General features: G+C 43.9%; 1 protein-coding gene across 1 annotated transcript in view; it reads right to left on the reverse strand.

Moving 5' to 3' along the window:
* The window catches only part of MCTP2 (multiple C2 and transmembrane domain containing 2), a 192,954-nt gene extending 182,764 nt beyond the window's left edge, over positions 1-10,190 (reverse strand). The window contains 1 exon segment of the mRNA XM_030578796.1: positions 10,111-10,190. The gene's annotated coding sequence lies outside the window, so the exon portion shown is untranslated.
* Positions 10,191-17,637: the final 7,447 nt, after the last annotated feature.

Genomic DNA, 17,637 nt, shown 5'->3' on the forward strand with positions numbered 1-17,637 from the left:
GCTTAGGAAACAAGAGCAATCATAAAGATGATTCCAAAAGCGAGGTACATAGTTGTTTCGTGCTTATTAATATGCACTTGATGCCTTTCATCCAAGGATTTAAAGGATTCATAATATCAGTTAATTACAGTTCACTCACCCATGTGAGCTTGGTAAATATTGATAGAACCACTGCATAGAAGGGGAAACCAAGGCACAAAGTGGCGGAGTGACTTACTCAAGGACATAGAAAGAAAGAGCGTGCAGGACAAAAAATAGAAACCAGGAATCCTGATACGTATTCCTCTATCCTGGGGAAAGGGAAGCCAACAAAGGAGCTCTCAGTCTCAAGCTATATTCATCTCGATAGGAGGGTAAATTTGAGAATTTATTGATCAGTTATTTGTTTTGATTTTAACTCAAACCTTTTCATATTCTGGGCTACAACTTGGAGAGATTGTTTTGAGGGCAGAGCAGGGTGAAATCCTCGACCAAAGCTTTCTGGCGAACGATGCCAATTCAGCAACATCAAAATGTTTCAGAAATTCATGTTCATTTGGTCAAATTGTTCCAGTTAAATCAAAACATTTCACTTTACCATTTTCAAAATGAAAAATGTTGATTTTTCAATGCAAACAATGTTTCATTTTGACATTTCCTTTAAAAAAAATTAAAAACGATGAAGAAAAAGAATATTCAACATCGAAAGGAAGTGCTTTGTTTGACACCCTCCATTTTAAACACTTTTCAATTCACCACATGTTTTAAAAAATGTTTTGGGGTTGACCTGAACCCATTTTTTAAATATTTTCCATAATTGGCAACTAACTTAAAGCTTATTTGCACAGCAGCTCTACTTGAGAACTCCTCTCCCATTCCTGACTGCATGGAGCGCCTCTGGTCTGAGCAACCATCCTGCAGCCTGCCTCCCTTCACGTCCCTGAGCATATCACACTCCTGGGGCAACTTCAGCAGTCACTTACTAGTCACGTTAGGAAAGCTGGTGGTATAGTTTTTGCTGCACAGTAACAGCTGGAAACAAGAAGGAAAAACCAGCACAATTTGTCTGGCTAGCTCCCCACAAACCACCAGCAATTGCTCCACACACCACAGCTTGGAAACCACTGCTCCAGACCCAGCAAGTGAAAAGGCAGCCAGGAGGTTTGTAGCACATGCTTGGGAACAGAACACGGAAAATGGGGGGAAGGGGCACAACCTGCTGGGCTTTGGTGAAAACCATGGGATAAGGAAAATACATATATTTAAAATCTTTGGTCCTTCACTAAATTATACATTCCAGGCAGTGTCCTTAGTTTTATCTCTCTCTCTTCTTATAACCTCTTTTTCCCTGCACTTCTACCACCAGCTCTTTCTATAGGTTCATTGGAAGGTTTCCAGTTTTAAGGACAGCAGAGCCAGCAATATTTACATTCTCTACTGCATACCTCTTTACAGAGCCACGTCTTGGAGCTCTTACGAGTATGCCTGAGCAAACATGACCCTTTATATAGACTTCAAGAAGAGGTAACTAGAGTAAACACTGTGTGACTTAAAGCCTTGAAAGCTAATATTTAGCAAGCTCTTGTGTTCACTACTTTGGAAATGTTTTCCCCTGGAAATCAAATGAGAATGACTTTGTCAAGGAGAAGCTAAAGTGGAAGAGCCCACACCCAGCATTGACACTTACATTCCTGACTTCTCACGCTATCCTGCATTGGGAATAGACAAGCCAAAATGCTCGCTTTATAGAGCCAGGCTTTATGGATTTGGCCCCTAGGGACAAGATTTGCCAGGGCAGCTTTTGTAACTGCCAGAACTGCCTGGGCAACATTCCCCATCGCTTGAGTAAATATGGAGTCTGGGAACCGGGAAGGGTGTAGTGGAACTTTGTGGAGATTGTGTGTGGAAAGGTGGTTCTGAATATTTCCATAGACTGGCAGGTTTCATGCTGATTTCACAGCTCTTCTTTTGACAAACCATTGTTGTTGTCACAAAGTTACAGAAGCCACAGGCTTCTGAATGGGAGGTGCCAATATAACAGGGTCTACGTAAATATGAATCACCCCCACCAACAACTAAAATTAAGCTCAAATACTTCCTAATTCATCGGTAGAGCTCAAAATGCTTTCCAAAGAAGTATTATCCCGGAAAGAGGCAAAGTGACTTGTGCAAGGTCACCCAGCAAGCCAGTTGTGGAGCCAGGAATAAAAACCAGCTCTCCTATTCCTGTGTGCTACCCACTAGGCCACATTTAACCTTTCTGGAGGATTAATCAAAGTGCCTTTATCTTTTCTTCCCCATTTTCATGCTGCCTCTTCACTTCTGAGTTCATGCTGGGGCTGAGTGCAGAAATGAAATACAGAAAGGCTGATTTCCAAGTACTTTGAGCCCAATTGGAAGGACATACTAGAAATTGCACAGTAAGCCCTATTCTTCTGAAGTTTCTGGCTCAGTTTTATAGACCTAAGGGGCCATAATTTCCAGTGTAGCTCCATTGACTTCAGAGGAGTTGTCGCAGGAATCAATCGGGTTCAAGAAGTTGGAAACAAATTCAGAGACATATCTAAACCAAACTGAGTTTTTGTGTTCATCCTTGACTATTTTCCAATGTTAATCTCTGAAGACAGTAGGTAACGCTACCTAATAATTATTACCATTTATAAATCACTTTAAAGTCTTCATCAACTTGGTATAGTATCTTTAACACCTATTACAATGCTTTAATTTTTTCAAACGACTGTACAAATGTTAACTAAGTAATCCTCACACATATCCAGAATTATAGATAAGGAAAAATGACTAGACATTATTTTAAAAACAGATGGAGAAACTGAGGCAAAATGTGTAAGTGATTTGCTCAAAGTCATCGAGTCAGTGCCAGAGCTGAATTTAGAACTCAGAAGTAAAATCCAGGCTGTGGTGAAGTCTATGCTTATCCAATATGGTCTCCTGACAGTTGCCTGATGGTGGTGAATTTCAGATAATATTAGAACATAAGAATGGCCATGCTAAGTCAGACCAATTGTCCTTCTAGTCCAGTATTCTGTCTTCAGACAGTGGACAGTGCCAAGTGCTTCAGAAGGAATGAACAGAACAGGGCAATCGACAAATGATCCACCCCATTGTCCAGTCCCAGCAGAAGCTCAGGGACACCCAGATCATGGGGTTCAGAACACAATAATACAATATCACTTGGGGAATTCAAAGATGCAGAGGGAACCTGGATGGTTCTGCTCTGTTATGGTTTGAGCTGACCTGCCTGAATCTTGATATTTTAAATTTTAGAAATACCCTAGGCATTAACAAAAAAGAAATAGAAATAGAAATAGATAGAAATTTGACAATCTAAAAAGGACCCTGTTGAAATACTTGGTATGATCTGAAAAGTAAGATTGTGACATGATTTTATTTCTAATGCCTCTTTGGAGGTTTGAAATTCAAATCACTTCCCTTTGGTTTATCAGACACTCAGTTAACTTCCTGATGGGCACAGATACAAGCTCTGTTATTGAGGAGTAACTCATGTTGGGCAGAGATTTGTTATTATAAGGTCTTGTGAGAGCTGAGACTGCTGGTGTGAACACAGCTCTCCACTGACTTCAAATGGACATTGGATCAGACCCATACATCACTCCAGCATCCACTTAAAGCTGATTGTCTTTGAATTACCAGCGATAGCAATGCCATTACACAACAACATCTGGAGTGAATGTGGTCACTCTCCCATAGGAACGTTGGTTATGGGTTACCACAGCCACAAGAGTCAAGCATGCTGTTGAAGTGGATGATAATATGGCCACACAGTAACTACTGTGGCTTCATATCTGTATTTGGCAGGTTCTCAAGGGAATTCAGCGCAGATGCTTTGGAAAGCTATTTTACAAACAAAAGCTTCATTAAGAGGAGTCAGCAGGGATTCTCTCCTCATGCTCTCATCGTGTCCCTCACAAAACAAAGCCCTCTAGCATTACAGAAATGACAGTTGTTCATGTCATTTGACTGCCTCCTCCCTCCCCCGATGGATGGAATGGGGGAGAAATTCACTGTTGACCATTCTGAGATGGTGGCAAAAGAAATTAGATCTGTGCATTGCTTCACAATCAGCTCATTTGCATTTTGATATTAGCTGCCACTGTTGCTGCTGTATGTTTCTCCCATATGTATGTAGAATAAAGGAGAGCAAAACAGGCACTCACTCAGTGATGGTTTAAGAAGAAACCCTGGAAAACACCATAGCAAACTGACTCCAAAACGCTCTCATCTTTCATACCGGGGAAAGCTGAATTTTGTCAATGACACTCGAAAACTAGTTTTATTGTTTAGAGGAAATGGCTATATGTAGCCTTCCTCACACTTTTAAAAGTTTGTGAATGCAGGGGAATCCATCTGAAATGACCATCAGCAGAAATCTGGCTCCTAGCAGAGGTGGGCTCTTGTTTGGCCTTGAGTTGAATTACAGTGGAAACCTTTGGTCTCCTTTAACTGTTTGGTTTAAGATGACTTTTGGATATTGGTAGTGCAGTCCTCAGGACATGTCTTGCTATAATAGGGAATATCATCTTTCACATGTGAATATATAACATGTAAACTTTGGTAGCAAGGATGAAAAGAAAATCTCAGAGTGTTCACAAGTTTGGTTTGGATAAACATATTAAAAGCCAGGTATTTATCCAATCAAGATTATTCCCTGCTTTGATCCTGGATTCTGTCTACCTTGTGAAGTGGCCCACTGATTGGACTGTCAGCAAACTTAATCTGAGGCCCCTATGTCTAAAGCAGTGGTCTCTACCTCCTGAACTAAAGGACTAAACCAGTTAGATAGTAGTAGTAGGCTGATATCCCCCCTATGTGGTCCAGCCACTAGAGTGAAACAAAGACAAGCTTAGCCAGTATGTTACATTTGCAAATGGATGTTGGAAAGACTCCTGATTCTGGTCCCATATGGAATCTGAAAGCATAGACAACTCTGAAAGTGATTTAGTAATACCTAAGTCTTATATAGCACTTTTCGTTGGTAGATCTCCAAGTGGTTTACAAAGGAGTTCTGAGTATCATTATCCCTATTTTACAGATGGGGAAACCAAGTCATAGAAATGCAAAGTGACTTGTCCAAGATCACTCATCAGGTCAGCAGCTGAGCTGGGAATAGAACCCAGGTCTCCGGAGTCCCCATTCAGTTTTCTGTCTACTGGGCAACTTTTTTCAAATCTTAAGGAATTCAAGTTCTGATCCAGTTTTGGGTGAAGATTTAGGTGGGATCCTATTTCATGTGAATGGGCTTGTCTGTCCTAAAAAAACCCAAAACTGGCAGTAGAAATTTGCTGAGGACATATCTGGCTCATTCCATCCTGATTGCCCACACCTATATCAACTGAAGATAATTTTTTTGATATCTATTCCTTCCCAAACTCCCTTCTCCTTCAGAGGCTATGCTGCTTATTCCCCCCCATGGTGGTTCTTTGATGGCACAGCAGATTTTCCTGAGTGAACTCCGGCGCTGAGCATGAGCAGTTCATTTGTTTCCGTATTCTCTGTATTCTCTCTTGTGCTGTAAATCCCTGTGAACTTCACTTGCCTTTTATCCTCCTAGAGTCTGTGACTGCTATTCATAGCAGCAATACAGTATCTTCCCTTGATGTCCTTCTCATTAAGGCAATACCATTTGTTGTTGCTACCCAGAGATACCTCATCCACACAGTTTCATCCAAGACACAAAAGAAAACTTTCCACCCTACTCTGCCCCCACCCCAACTCTCATCCGTCAGAGAGGCACTGACTCCAAGACATTGGCTGCTTGACAGTAACCACATGTAAGGATGAACAGAATGAAGAGAGAAGAGTCCTTGAGTTAGTTACAAGGTCTCTTCTAGGAATAATGCTGGATGACTGGGCTGAGCAACCTCGATCTTGTCTTTGATATTTAAGTATTATTGTACCCAAGGGACATTCAGCAACCCAATCTAATAAACACTTAAGCTCTAGGTGCAGTAGCTGTTGTCAAAACTGGTGATTTTTTAGATTCCGAAAACACAGACAAGGGTGAAACATGAATGCAAATCAGGACTTAACTTCTTGATATCTTATTGCCATTAAGTTACAATGTTCCTCATGCCATTCATTCTCTCCCTGCCTTTGCCATGTGGAGACTTGGGCCTGATTCTCCTCTTGCCCTGGTAGAAATAAAGAGCAACTCCACTGATTGCAGTGGGAGGAGAATCAGGTCATGAATCTTGGTGATCAGAGCGCGGGCAATTGCCTCCTTCAGTGTTGCACATGGGTGAGAAAGAGATAGTTAGAGGCAGTTGGCCTTGTTGCCACTAATAAAGTTCAACAGCCGCATACGTTTGAGAAAGCTTCTTCCCAAGTCCTAGAGAAATCTGCGTCTTATTGCTTTAAAACCTGAGCCCTCCCCAGGGTGTGGTGATCATGCTACCCAGTTCCACTTTCTTCAGTGGGGAGATCATCTCTTACTGAAATCTCAACATGCAGCTACTTCATTCTAACACTGTCTGGTCACCTTCGGTGTTTCTATAACCCTGCGCCACCACAGTATCTAACAGCTTATCACATTGTTTCAATGGCCTCATCGTTACCCCAAGCCCCCCACACCTGTTTGTTGTATCCAACTGTTGTCTCTAGAGCATAAGCTCATCAGACAAGGCACCATCTCTTTGTTATTAGTTCGTACTGTCTGTAGTTGTTACAACAATGCAAATTAACAGATTATTAAGTAGAGGAGTTGGGTCTTTGAATGGTGGGATAGGTTTGCTCCAGCAGGGGGCTCTCTCTTTTTCGAGCCTAAGGCAGGATGTTGTCAGGGAGAAGATATTCTCTCGCGACTTTATATTGGATACAACAACATGCAGCCACAGCAGGAAGTGAGTGAAGTGGCTCCAGATGGTGTCTCTTTCGGTAAACTGTTCACAAGTAGCCCTCTGCAACTTACACATATCAACGGTGCATTCTTACATTACCATATCATTTGATTTTATTCCGCACACGCTTCTTAGTCTGTGCCAGAAGAACCCATAACCACTGCAAATATTATTCTTTGTCTTAGCATCCATTGGGTCAGATTATTAAACAGTGGCCACAATTATTTTTGCTAACAAATTCACGTCATGTAGACAGCTAAGTGCCTGGTTGCACCTGCAAATCAGCCACTTAATTATCCAGATGACCTACATTTTATGAGACATCCCTCAAAGGGCTCGGCAGATACCGCCAAAGCCTGTCTGCAAACATTCATTAGACTTGCTAAATGAATTGGCTTAGCTATGCCCATGCCCCTTTTTTGTTCATGCCCTGCAAACTCACTTGCAGTAGAGCTGCCCCACGGAAGTCAAATGGTAAACTCACGAACGAGTTCTTTCCTCCTGGCTGATAAAAATAAAAATCAAGACCCCAACACTTAATTTGGCCTCCTCCTGCCAGTCTTCCTGCAGCACAGGCTTGGGACTGGCCTCCTTCTGGAACTGCAGTAGCCTGCACAGCCTGTGGCGTTTCCAACCCACTAGCCTCTGCTTTCCTTTCCACGTGAAACTCTTCCAGACACTCCCATTTCCCATAATCCCCCAGCCTAAAGTTACTTCCCTCACCCCAGATTCTTCTCACCCCAAATCCTAGTCCCTAATCCCCACCCCCCCATTCTCTCCTCTTCCAAACTTGCCTCATTCTATCCTGCTCACTCCAAGCCCCTCACCCCTTCTCCAAACAGCCCCTCGCCCAGTCTTGTTCCTCTCTCCAAACTCCTGCCATCTCCTTTTCCCTCTCCCCAAATCCCCCTCATAGCTGTCCCCATGCCTAGCTCATTCTTAACATCTGTACCCCTATAGTTGCTCCCATGTCTCCCACTTTCTGCCTACCCCCCACACCACTGCTGCTTCTTTATGCCTATCCCCCTTACCCTGTGCCCTTCAATCTCACCCCCATTCCTACTGCTCCTTTGTACCATCCACCTCCATCCTCATAGACTCATAGACTCTAGGACTAGAAGGGACCTCGAGAGGTCATCGAGTCCAGTCCCCTGCCCTCATGGCAGGACCAAATACTGTCTAGACCATCCCTAATAGACATTTATCTAACCTACTCTTAAATATCTCCAGAGATGGAGATTCCACAACTTCCCTAGGCAATCTATTCCAGTGTTTAACTACCCTGACAGTTAGGAACTTTTTCCTAATGTCCAACCTAAATCTCCCTTGCTGCAGTTTAAGCCCATTGCTTCTTGTTCTATCATTGGAGGCTAAGGTGAACAAGTTTTCTCCCTCCTCCTGATGACACCCTTTTAGATACCTGAAAACTGCTATCATGTTCCCTCTCAGTCTTCTCTTTTCCAAACTAAACAAACCCAATTCAACCCAATTCCTTCAGCCTTCCTTCATAGGTCATGTTCTCAAGACCTTTAATCATTCTCGTTGCTCATCTCTGGACCCTCTCCAATTTCTCCACATCTTTCTTGAAATGCGGTGCCCAGAACTGGACACAATACTCCAGTTGAGGCCTAACCAGCGCAGAGTAAAGCGGAAGAATGACTTCTCGTGTCTTGTTTACAACACACCTGTTAATGCATCCCAGAATCACGTTTGCTTTTTTTGCAACAGTATCACACTGTTGACTCATATTAAGCTTGTGGTCTACTATGACCCCTAGATCTCTTTCTGCCATACTCCTTCCTAGACAGTCTCTTCCCATTCTGTATGTGTGAAACTGATTGTTCCTTCCTAAGTGGAGCACTTTGCATTTGTTTTTATTGAACTTCATCCGGTTTACCTCAGACCATTTCTCCAATTTGTCCAGATCATTTTGAATTTTGACCCTGTCCTCCAAAGCAGTTGCAATCCCTCCCAGTTTGGTATCATCCGCAAACTTAATAAGCATACTTTCTATGCCAACATCTAAATCGTTGATGAAGATATTGAACAGAGCCGGTCCCAAAACAGACCCTTGCGGAACCCCACTTGTTATACCTTTCCAGCAGGATTGGGAGCCATTAACAACTACTCTCTGAGTACGGTTATCCAGCCAGTTATGCACCCACCTTATAGTAGCCCCATCTAAATTGTACTTTCCTAGTTTATCTATAAGAATATCATGCGAGACCGTATCAAATGCCTTACTAAAGTCTAGGTATATCACATCCACCGCTTCTCCCTTATCCACAAGGCTCGTTATCCTATCAAAGAATGTTATCAGATTAGTTTGACACGATTTGTTCTTTACAAATCCATGCTGGCTATTCCCTATCACCTTACCACCTTCCAAGTGTTTGCAGATGATTTCTTTAATTACCTGCTCCATTATCTTCCCTGGCACAGAAGTTAAACTAACTGGTTTGTAGTTTCCTGGGTTGTTTTTATTTCCCTTTTTATAGATGGGCACTATATTTGCCCCCTTCCAGTCTTCTGGAATCTCCCCCGTCTCCCATGATTTCCCAAAGATAATAGCTAGAGGCTCAGATACCTCCTCTATTAACTCCTTGAGTATTCTAGGATGCATTTCATCAGGCCCTGGTGACTTGCAGGCATCTAACTTTTCTAAGTGATACATCCCCACCCACACTTGTGTTACAACCCAATGGCCCCTGATCCTGCAGCCTCAATCTGATCACCTGATGCCTCAGCAGATTGGTAACATAAATCTGTCACACTTGTGTCTATCCCCTAAGGTGAGATAGGGATGGAGGGGAAGAGAAGCTGCTCTCCCAGCCAGGGCCCCTACTCCAGCCTAAGACACTCAGAGCCAGCAGAGGAGGGAATCATGCAAGCCAGATCTGAGCAGGCTACTGATAGCCACATCTGCAGCCTCCTGTCTGCCCAGCACAGGGGGCATAGAGGCCCCGGCTGCCCCAAGGTTGCAATCACAACCTTGCAATCACAATCTTGGGCCAGCCTTAGCCTATTAACTTTGCAGGTGGAGCAGGGAGGTGGTGGGGAGGAATCCAATAAGTGCTGCTGCACAAAGCAGGCTCAGATTCTCCTCTCTGTGCCCTCCCTCCCATTCACAGCCACCCTCGGGTTGGTGGCTAAAGGCATCACTGTCCCCCAGGATGAAAGTTGGTGGCGAGATGCTCCTCTTTCACCCCCTGGCTCTCCTCCAATCAGGGAACAGAAAAAAATCGATATGATTTACCTTTCACATCATACCCTTGGCCAGGTTTTAAGGCAGCAGGCATTGAGCCAAGAACCTTGGGATCTACAGCTATTAGGTCTGTTGCGTGAGTGTTCATTCTACCCAGTAACAGACTCATAAATCTACAGGTGTGGCACAGACACTAGAAGACAAGTGGTTATGCTGAGTAACATGGGTTATGTAACCAACGGCAGCTAAGCAACCCAGCTCTAATAGCAGGTTTCTAGTTGTGAGAAGCAAACCACCGAGCCATCAAAATTCATGAAAAATTCAATCCAGTGATTTCCATGTACAAATACGAGAAAACTGCCCAGGGCTCAGAGAAGGAAAAGGAAGGGAAATTTGTCAGATTAGATATTCATCATAAATGCGCTCCTTTTGCACCCACACGTTCCACACAAATCTGCTATTATTTCACTTTTATTGTCACCAGTTGTTTACATCAGCAATGCCCAGATGTGAAACAGAGGCTGTAGGCAATGTAAATTACAGGAGAGATGGAAATGAGCCACAAAAATGGCACTGGACTTGAAACAGATTCTGAACTTCACCCATATGTGGTGGATTTTAAATTCCAGGTTCTGAGCGAGGCCCATGTAAATTCAGGCCTACGTGGTGAAGTGCATATCAGGATCTGAATTCAGATTTTCCTCTACATTTGCTAACATTAGGGTCCAGTTTGAGCCCAACTTCAATTTATACAAAAGGAATCCCACTTCCTTTTAAGATGTTTGCAACGTTCTGACCTGGATGTCCCTAATTGAGTCCTACATTTTGGACATTGTCAGGAACGTATTGGTGTACAATGTGCTCCCTTAGAATAGGAGAGGAAATACATGGCAAACCAACACCCTTTCCTATTTTTAAGGCCCTTATCTATAGCCAAATATGTAAATTGGCTTCAGTGCAGCCCCAAAATCTCAGGATTGGCAACACTTTATTTTTAGGATTGAGCGCTTGGAGAGTACCACAGGATTTCAGTTTTCAGGAAACCATGACAGACTTGCTACATACCCTTTGGAGAATGCAGCACAAAACAGAAACAGACAGCCACCGAAGTGAATGACAAAGGCAAATAGAAAATCTTCCGAGAGAATCGATGGTAGCAGATTAATGTGACTGTTTCTGTACAGTAAGAGCAATAGCATACAACACTGCACGTTGCTCTCTTGCTCACACACCGCTCTGCTGACATACCTCAGCCCAGTCCAATTCCCAGCAGACAAGTGTCCATAACAGAGAAATCACCACCACTGCTGGCATTTAACTGGCAGCCTTCTTGACACACTCAGCCTGGAGAGGGGATAGCAAGCCATGCAGACTAAACTGTTCTCTTGCCCTGAGAGATGATCTCTCCATATAAGGAGAGAAGAACTTGGGCTCCAATCCCACTGGCAGAAAACCCTGAACTGCCATTGCCCATGGTTTGCCTTTTCTGTGAATAAGCAGAAGACTTCACTCTCCAGCGCTGTCAATCTAACGCTTTTCAGCCGCCCTAAATCCACATATAAAAGCATAACTCAGGCCTCACTTTACCCCAGCTCCTTTCCTACATCTTGTGCCTCTCACCCACCAGTTACATCGAGTTGCTCCAAATGGTATAGCCATGATTGTCCTTTTTTTCTCTTCTTTAAAACTTGGTGGTTTCAGGTTATTTGCTTGTTTGTTTCTTCTCTAACATGATACAAGAAAATACAAAGGCAGAGAAAAAGCAGCCTGGATAGCATGAGTCACTCTTGACAGTTTTTGCTATTTTATCATCGATCTCATGATAGTTGATGTTCTCCTCAAAGCCCCATCTCCTGGAGTCATGTGATTATGGGGGAACCCCAGTTTTCATTTACAAAACAAAGGTTAGCTTTGAAATTGCTTAAAACACAAGAAGGCAAAAATTTTCTCTCCCCCACCATCCAAAAATATTTTTTTTGCTTAAATTTGTGATTTAAAAAAAAATCTCATGATTTGTACAACGGGGCTGAGTCATGATTTGAATATCTGGGTTGGTGATACTGGAGTCTATGCAGGCAATTCGGCAGACAACAACAGATGGGAAACTTTGATTATTTCCCTTTTGAAGTTTCAGTCTGATCAAAAGTGTTTGTCACTGCTTGGGGCAAGGGAGCTAAAGAAAGTAAGAGTCTGATTGTAGGAGAGAAACTGAAAAGGGAGGAAGATAAGAAATAAGGATGAGGAAGACATTAATTGAGACATGGAAGAGGAAGCAAATGAGATGAGAGACAGGCTTGGATACAAAGTGTGTATCTCAAGCCTGTGATGTGAGGATCTACAATAAAGTGTGATTATAAAGGGCCTTTTATAGTATGACAATATCTTACAACATCTCCTGTAAGAACAAGTCCAAGCTATCTCTTCTACAGGGGCAATTTCCTTCCATTATGACGGTAGCCATTAAATCTAATTTCCAGTCTGCACTAGGGGGAAATATGGATATTTTCAATGTCTACAAACAAATCTGTAGTGTAAGGTAGGAGCTGATGCTGCATTCTTAAAGTAAAGGTGGTTTTGAACTAGCCGTACCAAGACCAAGGAGTAAGTGTATAACAGACAGGCAAATAGGGGAATTTAGGGCTTCTGAGATGTGAGTGCACACATTGTCCAGAGCAGGGCATTCATGTGGCAGGACACCAAAGGATCCATGATAGTGGGGTGTTTGAGTGGCTACATCTCCAGCAGGTGGCAGCCTGTAGAAAGTTCCCAGTAGGGTGACCAGATAGCAAGCATGAATAATCGGGATGGGGTGGAGGGTAATAGGCGCATATAAGACAACACCCCAAATATCAGGACTGTCCCTATAAAATTGGGACATCTGGTCACTCTAATTCCCATTTTGCAATCTGATTGGCAACCAGCAGCATGTGCTTACTATTTTGGGTTTGGTGAATGTGAAGTGCATTTTGCATAGTGTCAGATCAGTTTATCCAAGAAAGGATGGTCTTATGCTTTAAGGCATTAGACTGGGGTGTAAGAGATCCGGTCTCAGCTCTTGAATCTGCCACAAACTTCCTGTGTGACCTTGGGCAAGTCATGTAGCCTTTCTGTGCCTCAGCTCCCCAGCCATAAAATGGAGATAATATTTGCTTCTTCTACCCTTTGCCTATCCTTTCTATTTAGACTAAGCTCTTCAGGGCAGGGACTGTCTTGCAATGTGTACATACAGCGCCTTGCACAGTGGGGCCATGACTTGAGTTGGGGCCTTGGTAGTTAATGCAATACAAATAATAATTCTGCTTTGCACATTCTAGGCTCTACATTCCAAGTTGTTACCAGTGGCTAAACGCTACCTACTACTTACTCATCCTCACCCTCATTCGTGGCACACTGAGGGTGTCCATTTGCTTTGGAGATATATTTCTCCAGTGGAGAAGCAAGGGGTTTAGGGATGTGTGGTTTTAACAGAAGTGATGGATCCCCTTTTCAAGTTAGGGCTGAAGTATGCCCAGTGCTCAGTAACACCCCGAGGATGCTAACACCTCTTCTTCTTCCACTCTCAGGTGTTGCTTGTTCCACAAAGGGAATGTGGGGTTAAATATTTCCCCTGGGGATCAGGATGAGAGGGCATATGACTATTTAAGTCCTGTAGATGTGTGGAATTATTTAGCATTTCTGAGTGCATCGTTTAATTTAGGCCTATGCATTTTGTGATTACAAATTAAAAGTTCTAGTTCTCGTATTTCTAACGCTCCCAGAACCCAGGAAGTATTACAGATTTTACCAGCTGATCTTGTAACCTGACATTGCACTGAACTGGTGTAGACATGCACTTCATCGCTCACAGTACAAATCAGCTGGAGACCTCTTATTTTGCAAAACCCAGTGTCCTTTTATTTCCCTGTGTACGTTCCCACCACCATCCATATACAGCTCTGTACAATTCAATAGGAGTTAGGTAGCCGCGCACTGGACAGCCAGTTCCTGTGGCTGGCTAGGAGCAGCAGTTCCTCACTCCTTACTCCTCCTGTTCCCCCCCCCGCAACACCCCCTTTCCACTTCCTTCCTGCCTGCCTGCCAGCTTTATAGGGCTTCTTCCCAGCAGGCTCACAGGTGATTACTCTTAGACTCCTTTAATGAGCCACACCCTGCCAGTTCCAATCAGTTCCCCTGGATGGGAGCTGCGCTAGCAGGTTCTAAGCTGACAGGGGCTGGTTCAGTGCCTCTTAGGTCAGCACCCTGTTACAACTGATCACTGAAGTCAAGTATTGCTGGATTTGTGGAATCAAGGTTACAAACAGGTAGAAATGTGCTGTCCATAAACATTATTTTCTTAGACTCCTGTTTTGTTGTTATTTATTTGTTGGTTCTGAGCAAGTGTCTTTCCCACTCGTCTCTAAAAGAAAGTTCACGCACTTTGCAGAGTCAAAAACTCAACTCCTTTCATGGGGTTTGGCTTTATTAATAAAATAATAGGTCTTTTCGAACAGGATCAACTGCTAGTTGTGTCTTATTTTGGCCACTAATAGTCCAACCAAAGAAAGATGCCCTGTTTCATCTTATGTTTTCGTTCTGATGTTTACCAAGGAATAAAGAGCTTTACTGTATCTTCTGTGCTGATCCATTTGTCAAAATATGTATTCTGTCCATACTGAGTGGAGAATGTGACAAACTGGGTCTAACTGCTCATGCAAAATGTGCTTCAGAATTTTTCATGAGATGACACGGTTTTAAGTTTTATTGCAAAATTATTATAGATTGATCAGAAAATGTGTCTGGCTAGGAAGGGTGCTGGATACGGCAAGCATCTACATTTTGATTTAGAGGAGTGGAGATGCTATTTGGCACATTTTTATCATATTAAAATATTTATATCATACCAGTAGGAATGCACATGTCATCTATATTAAGAGTTTCATTCTTCTATAGCTTATAACAAACAGTAGGTTGAAATGTTTGGAGAATAGCTTAATTTAATTTTAAAAAATGGACATTTTCATTTTGTCCCAAAAATTTGTTTTCCAACATTTTTCAACTGAACCTTTTTTTGTTTATTGGCATCTGTGATCTGTAGCCAGGGCCGGCGCTACCATTTAGGCAGCCTAGGTGATCGCCTAGGGCGCCAGAATAAATGGTGGGCGCCGTTTTGCCGGAGGGGGAGGCTGGCGGCTCCGGTGGAGCTGCCGCAGTGGTGCCTGCGGAGGATCCGGTGCTCTGTGGCTCCGATGGAGCTGCCGCAGTCGTGCCTGCGGATGGTCGCCTGCTCGCGCGGCTCCGATGGAGCTCCCACAGGCACCACTACTGCAGCTCCACCGGAGTCGCAGAGCACCGGACCCTCCGCAGGCACCACTGCGGCAGCTCCACTGGAACCGCAGGACCAGCGCGCGGGGCGGTAAAATTGCCATCCGCCTAAGGCGCTCAAACCCCTAGCACCGGTCCTGTCTGTAGCACAACTATTGGTGAAGATGTGGTTCAAACTGTCAAAAGGTTTAGAAGCCCTGCTCTATGGGAACAATCTCACAGTGGCAAAGAACTAGTCTGGGTGATCTACTTGATATTGTCCATCTCTTTATCTAAAAATAAAATAGAATGTCAAGTTGCACTGCTACAGACTAGGGACCAAATGGCTAGGCAGCAGTTCTGCAGAAAGTGACCTGGGGTTACAGTGGACGCGAAGCTGGATATGAGTCAACAGTGTGCCCTTGTTGCCAAGAAGGCTAACAGCATTTTGGGCTGTATAAGTAGGGGCATTGTCAGCAGATCAAGAGATGTGATCTTTCCCCTCTATTCGACATTGGTGAGGCCTCATCTGGAGTACTTTGTCGTTTTGGGCCCCACACTACAAGAAGGATGTGGAAAAATTGGAAAGAGTCCAGTGAAGGGCAACAAAAATGATTAGGAAGCTGGAGCACATGACTTATGAGGAGAGGTTCAGGGAACTGGGATTGTTTAGTGTACAGAAGAGAAGAATCAGGAGAGATTTGTTAGCCGCTTTCAACTACCTGAAAGAGGGTTCCAAAGAGGATGGATCTAGACTGTTCTCAGTGGTAGCAGATGACAGAACAAGGAATAATGGTCTCAAGTTGCAGTGGGGGAGTTTTAGGTTGGATATTAGGAAAAACTATTTCACTAGGAGGGTGGAGAAGCACTGGAATGGGTTACCTAGAGAGGTGGTGAATCTCCTTCCTTAGAGGTTTTTAAGGTCAGGCTTGACAAAGCCCTGGCTGGGATAATTTAGTTGGGAATTGGTCCTGCTTCGAGCAGGGGGTTGGACTAGATGACTTCCTGAGGTCCCTTCCAACCCTGAAATTCTATGATTAACTCAAGGGGAGGAGAGGCGAGAGGCCACATTGTACCCCACAGATTCTCCAGGGCATATTTTCATTCAAGAGCTGTTGATGTATCTCAGAACCTTGCCAGATGCACATGGGCCATATTCCTTCACATTAGCTGACTTTTAAAATATTATTTAAGTGAAATCTCTACAAAATAATGAGCGTGATTTTTTTCCTGAACTCAGAACCCCAATAACCATGCCCTGGCTATGTAATTTATTTGTTATATCTTCTCTACATAACCCTATGGTAACCACAGTAAGGTAAATGACCTTGTTATTTCTGTCTTCTAAATTGCAACTTATCATACTATCTAACCACAGAAAGTTACTGTGCTTGTTCATTTTTGCCAGAAATACTCAAGTAGTGCAGAAATTAGACACCTGTTACACTGAAATGGATTTTTCCAAGCAAAGGGATGCTGTACTTATCAGGGCTGTGACCAGGTTTGCTTCTGCAAAACCCCTTCATGGCTCACCAGGGAACAGCTCACTCAGTCATGGAGTCTCCACTCATTGACTGCTCTTTCTCCCAGGGTCCAATATAGCAGCATTTTAACCTTCCAGCCAAGGAATAGTTGAGTCCCACCCCTTCTGTGGCATTAAAGTCTCAAGAAACAGAACAAACAATACCACAACTCAAAACAAGATCATCTGACAAGCTTCAGCAGGACCCCTTTGTAGCAGTGTGAAGATTCACCAGTGCTGCGCCTCCTGCTGGTCATCTGGGAATTAGCTTTTTCCAGCATACAGAGCATCCTCTCTAGGATGGTGTCTCGCCTGCCGCTGGCCCCATGTCTCTCTCGGACCCCGATGCCTCTTTACCTCAGGGTTCTGCCCCCAGCAGTATCCCCTTACTCTGGGTTTCCTCTCCCAGGGGAACCCCCAACCCTCTAAACCCACCTTGCCTCAGTGGCTACCTCCAGTCATCATCTAGCCCCAGCTCCCAGGGGCAGACTGAAGTCTGTAAACCACTCATCATGGGCAAGTGGGTTAGGACCTGCTGCCTTTGCCTATTCCCGGGCTGCCCCTCTGCAGCCCCAGTATCTTTTGGCCTTCAACAGGGCCTGCAGCCTGGGGGTTTACCAGGCTGGAGCTCCCCAGCTCCCTTTGCCCTTCCCCAGCACTGTTCCACTTCAGGTACCTTGCTCCCAGGAAGCCAGGCCCTTCCCATTCCAGGGCTTGAGTGAGACTCCTTCACTCCTGGCCCTCCAGCCCTCTTATCAGGGCCAGCTGGGCCTTGA

Source organism: Gopherus evgoodei, chromosome 10 (assembly GCF_007399415.2).
Source record: "Gopherus evgoodei ecotype Sinaloan lineage chromosome 10, rGopEvg1_v1.p, whole genome shotgun sequence".
In the NCBI taxonomy this organism is placed as follows: Eukaryota; Metazoa; Chordata; order Testudines; family Testudinidae; genus Gopherus; species Gopherus evgoodei.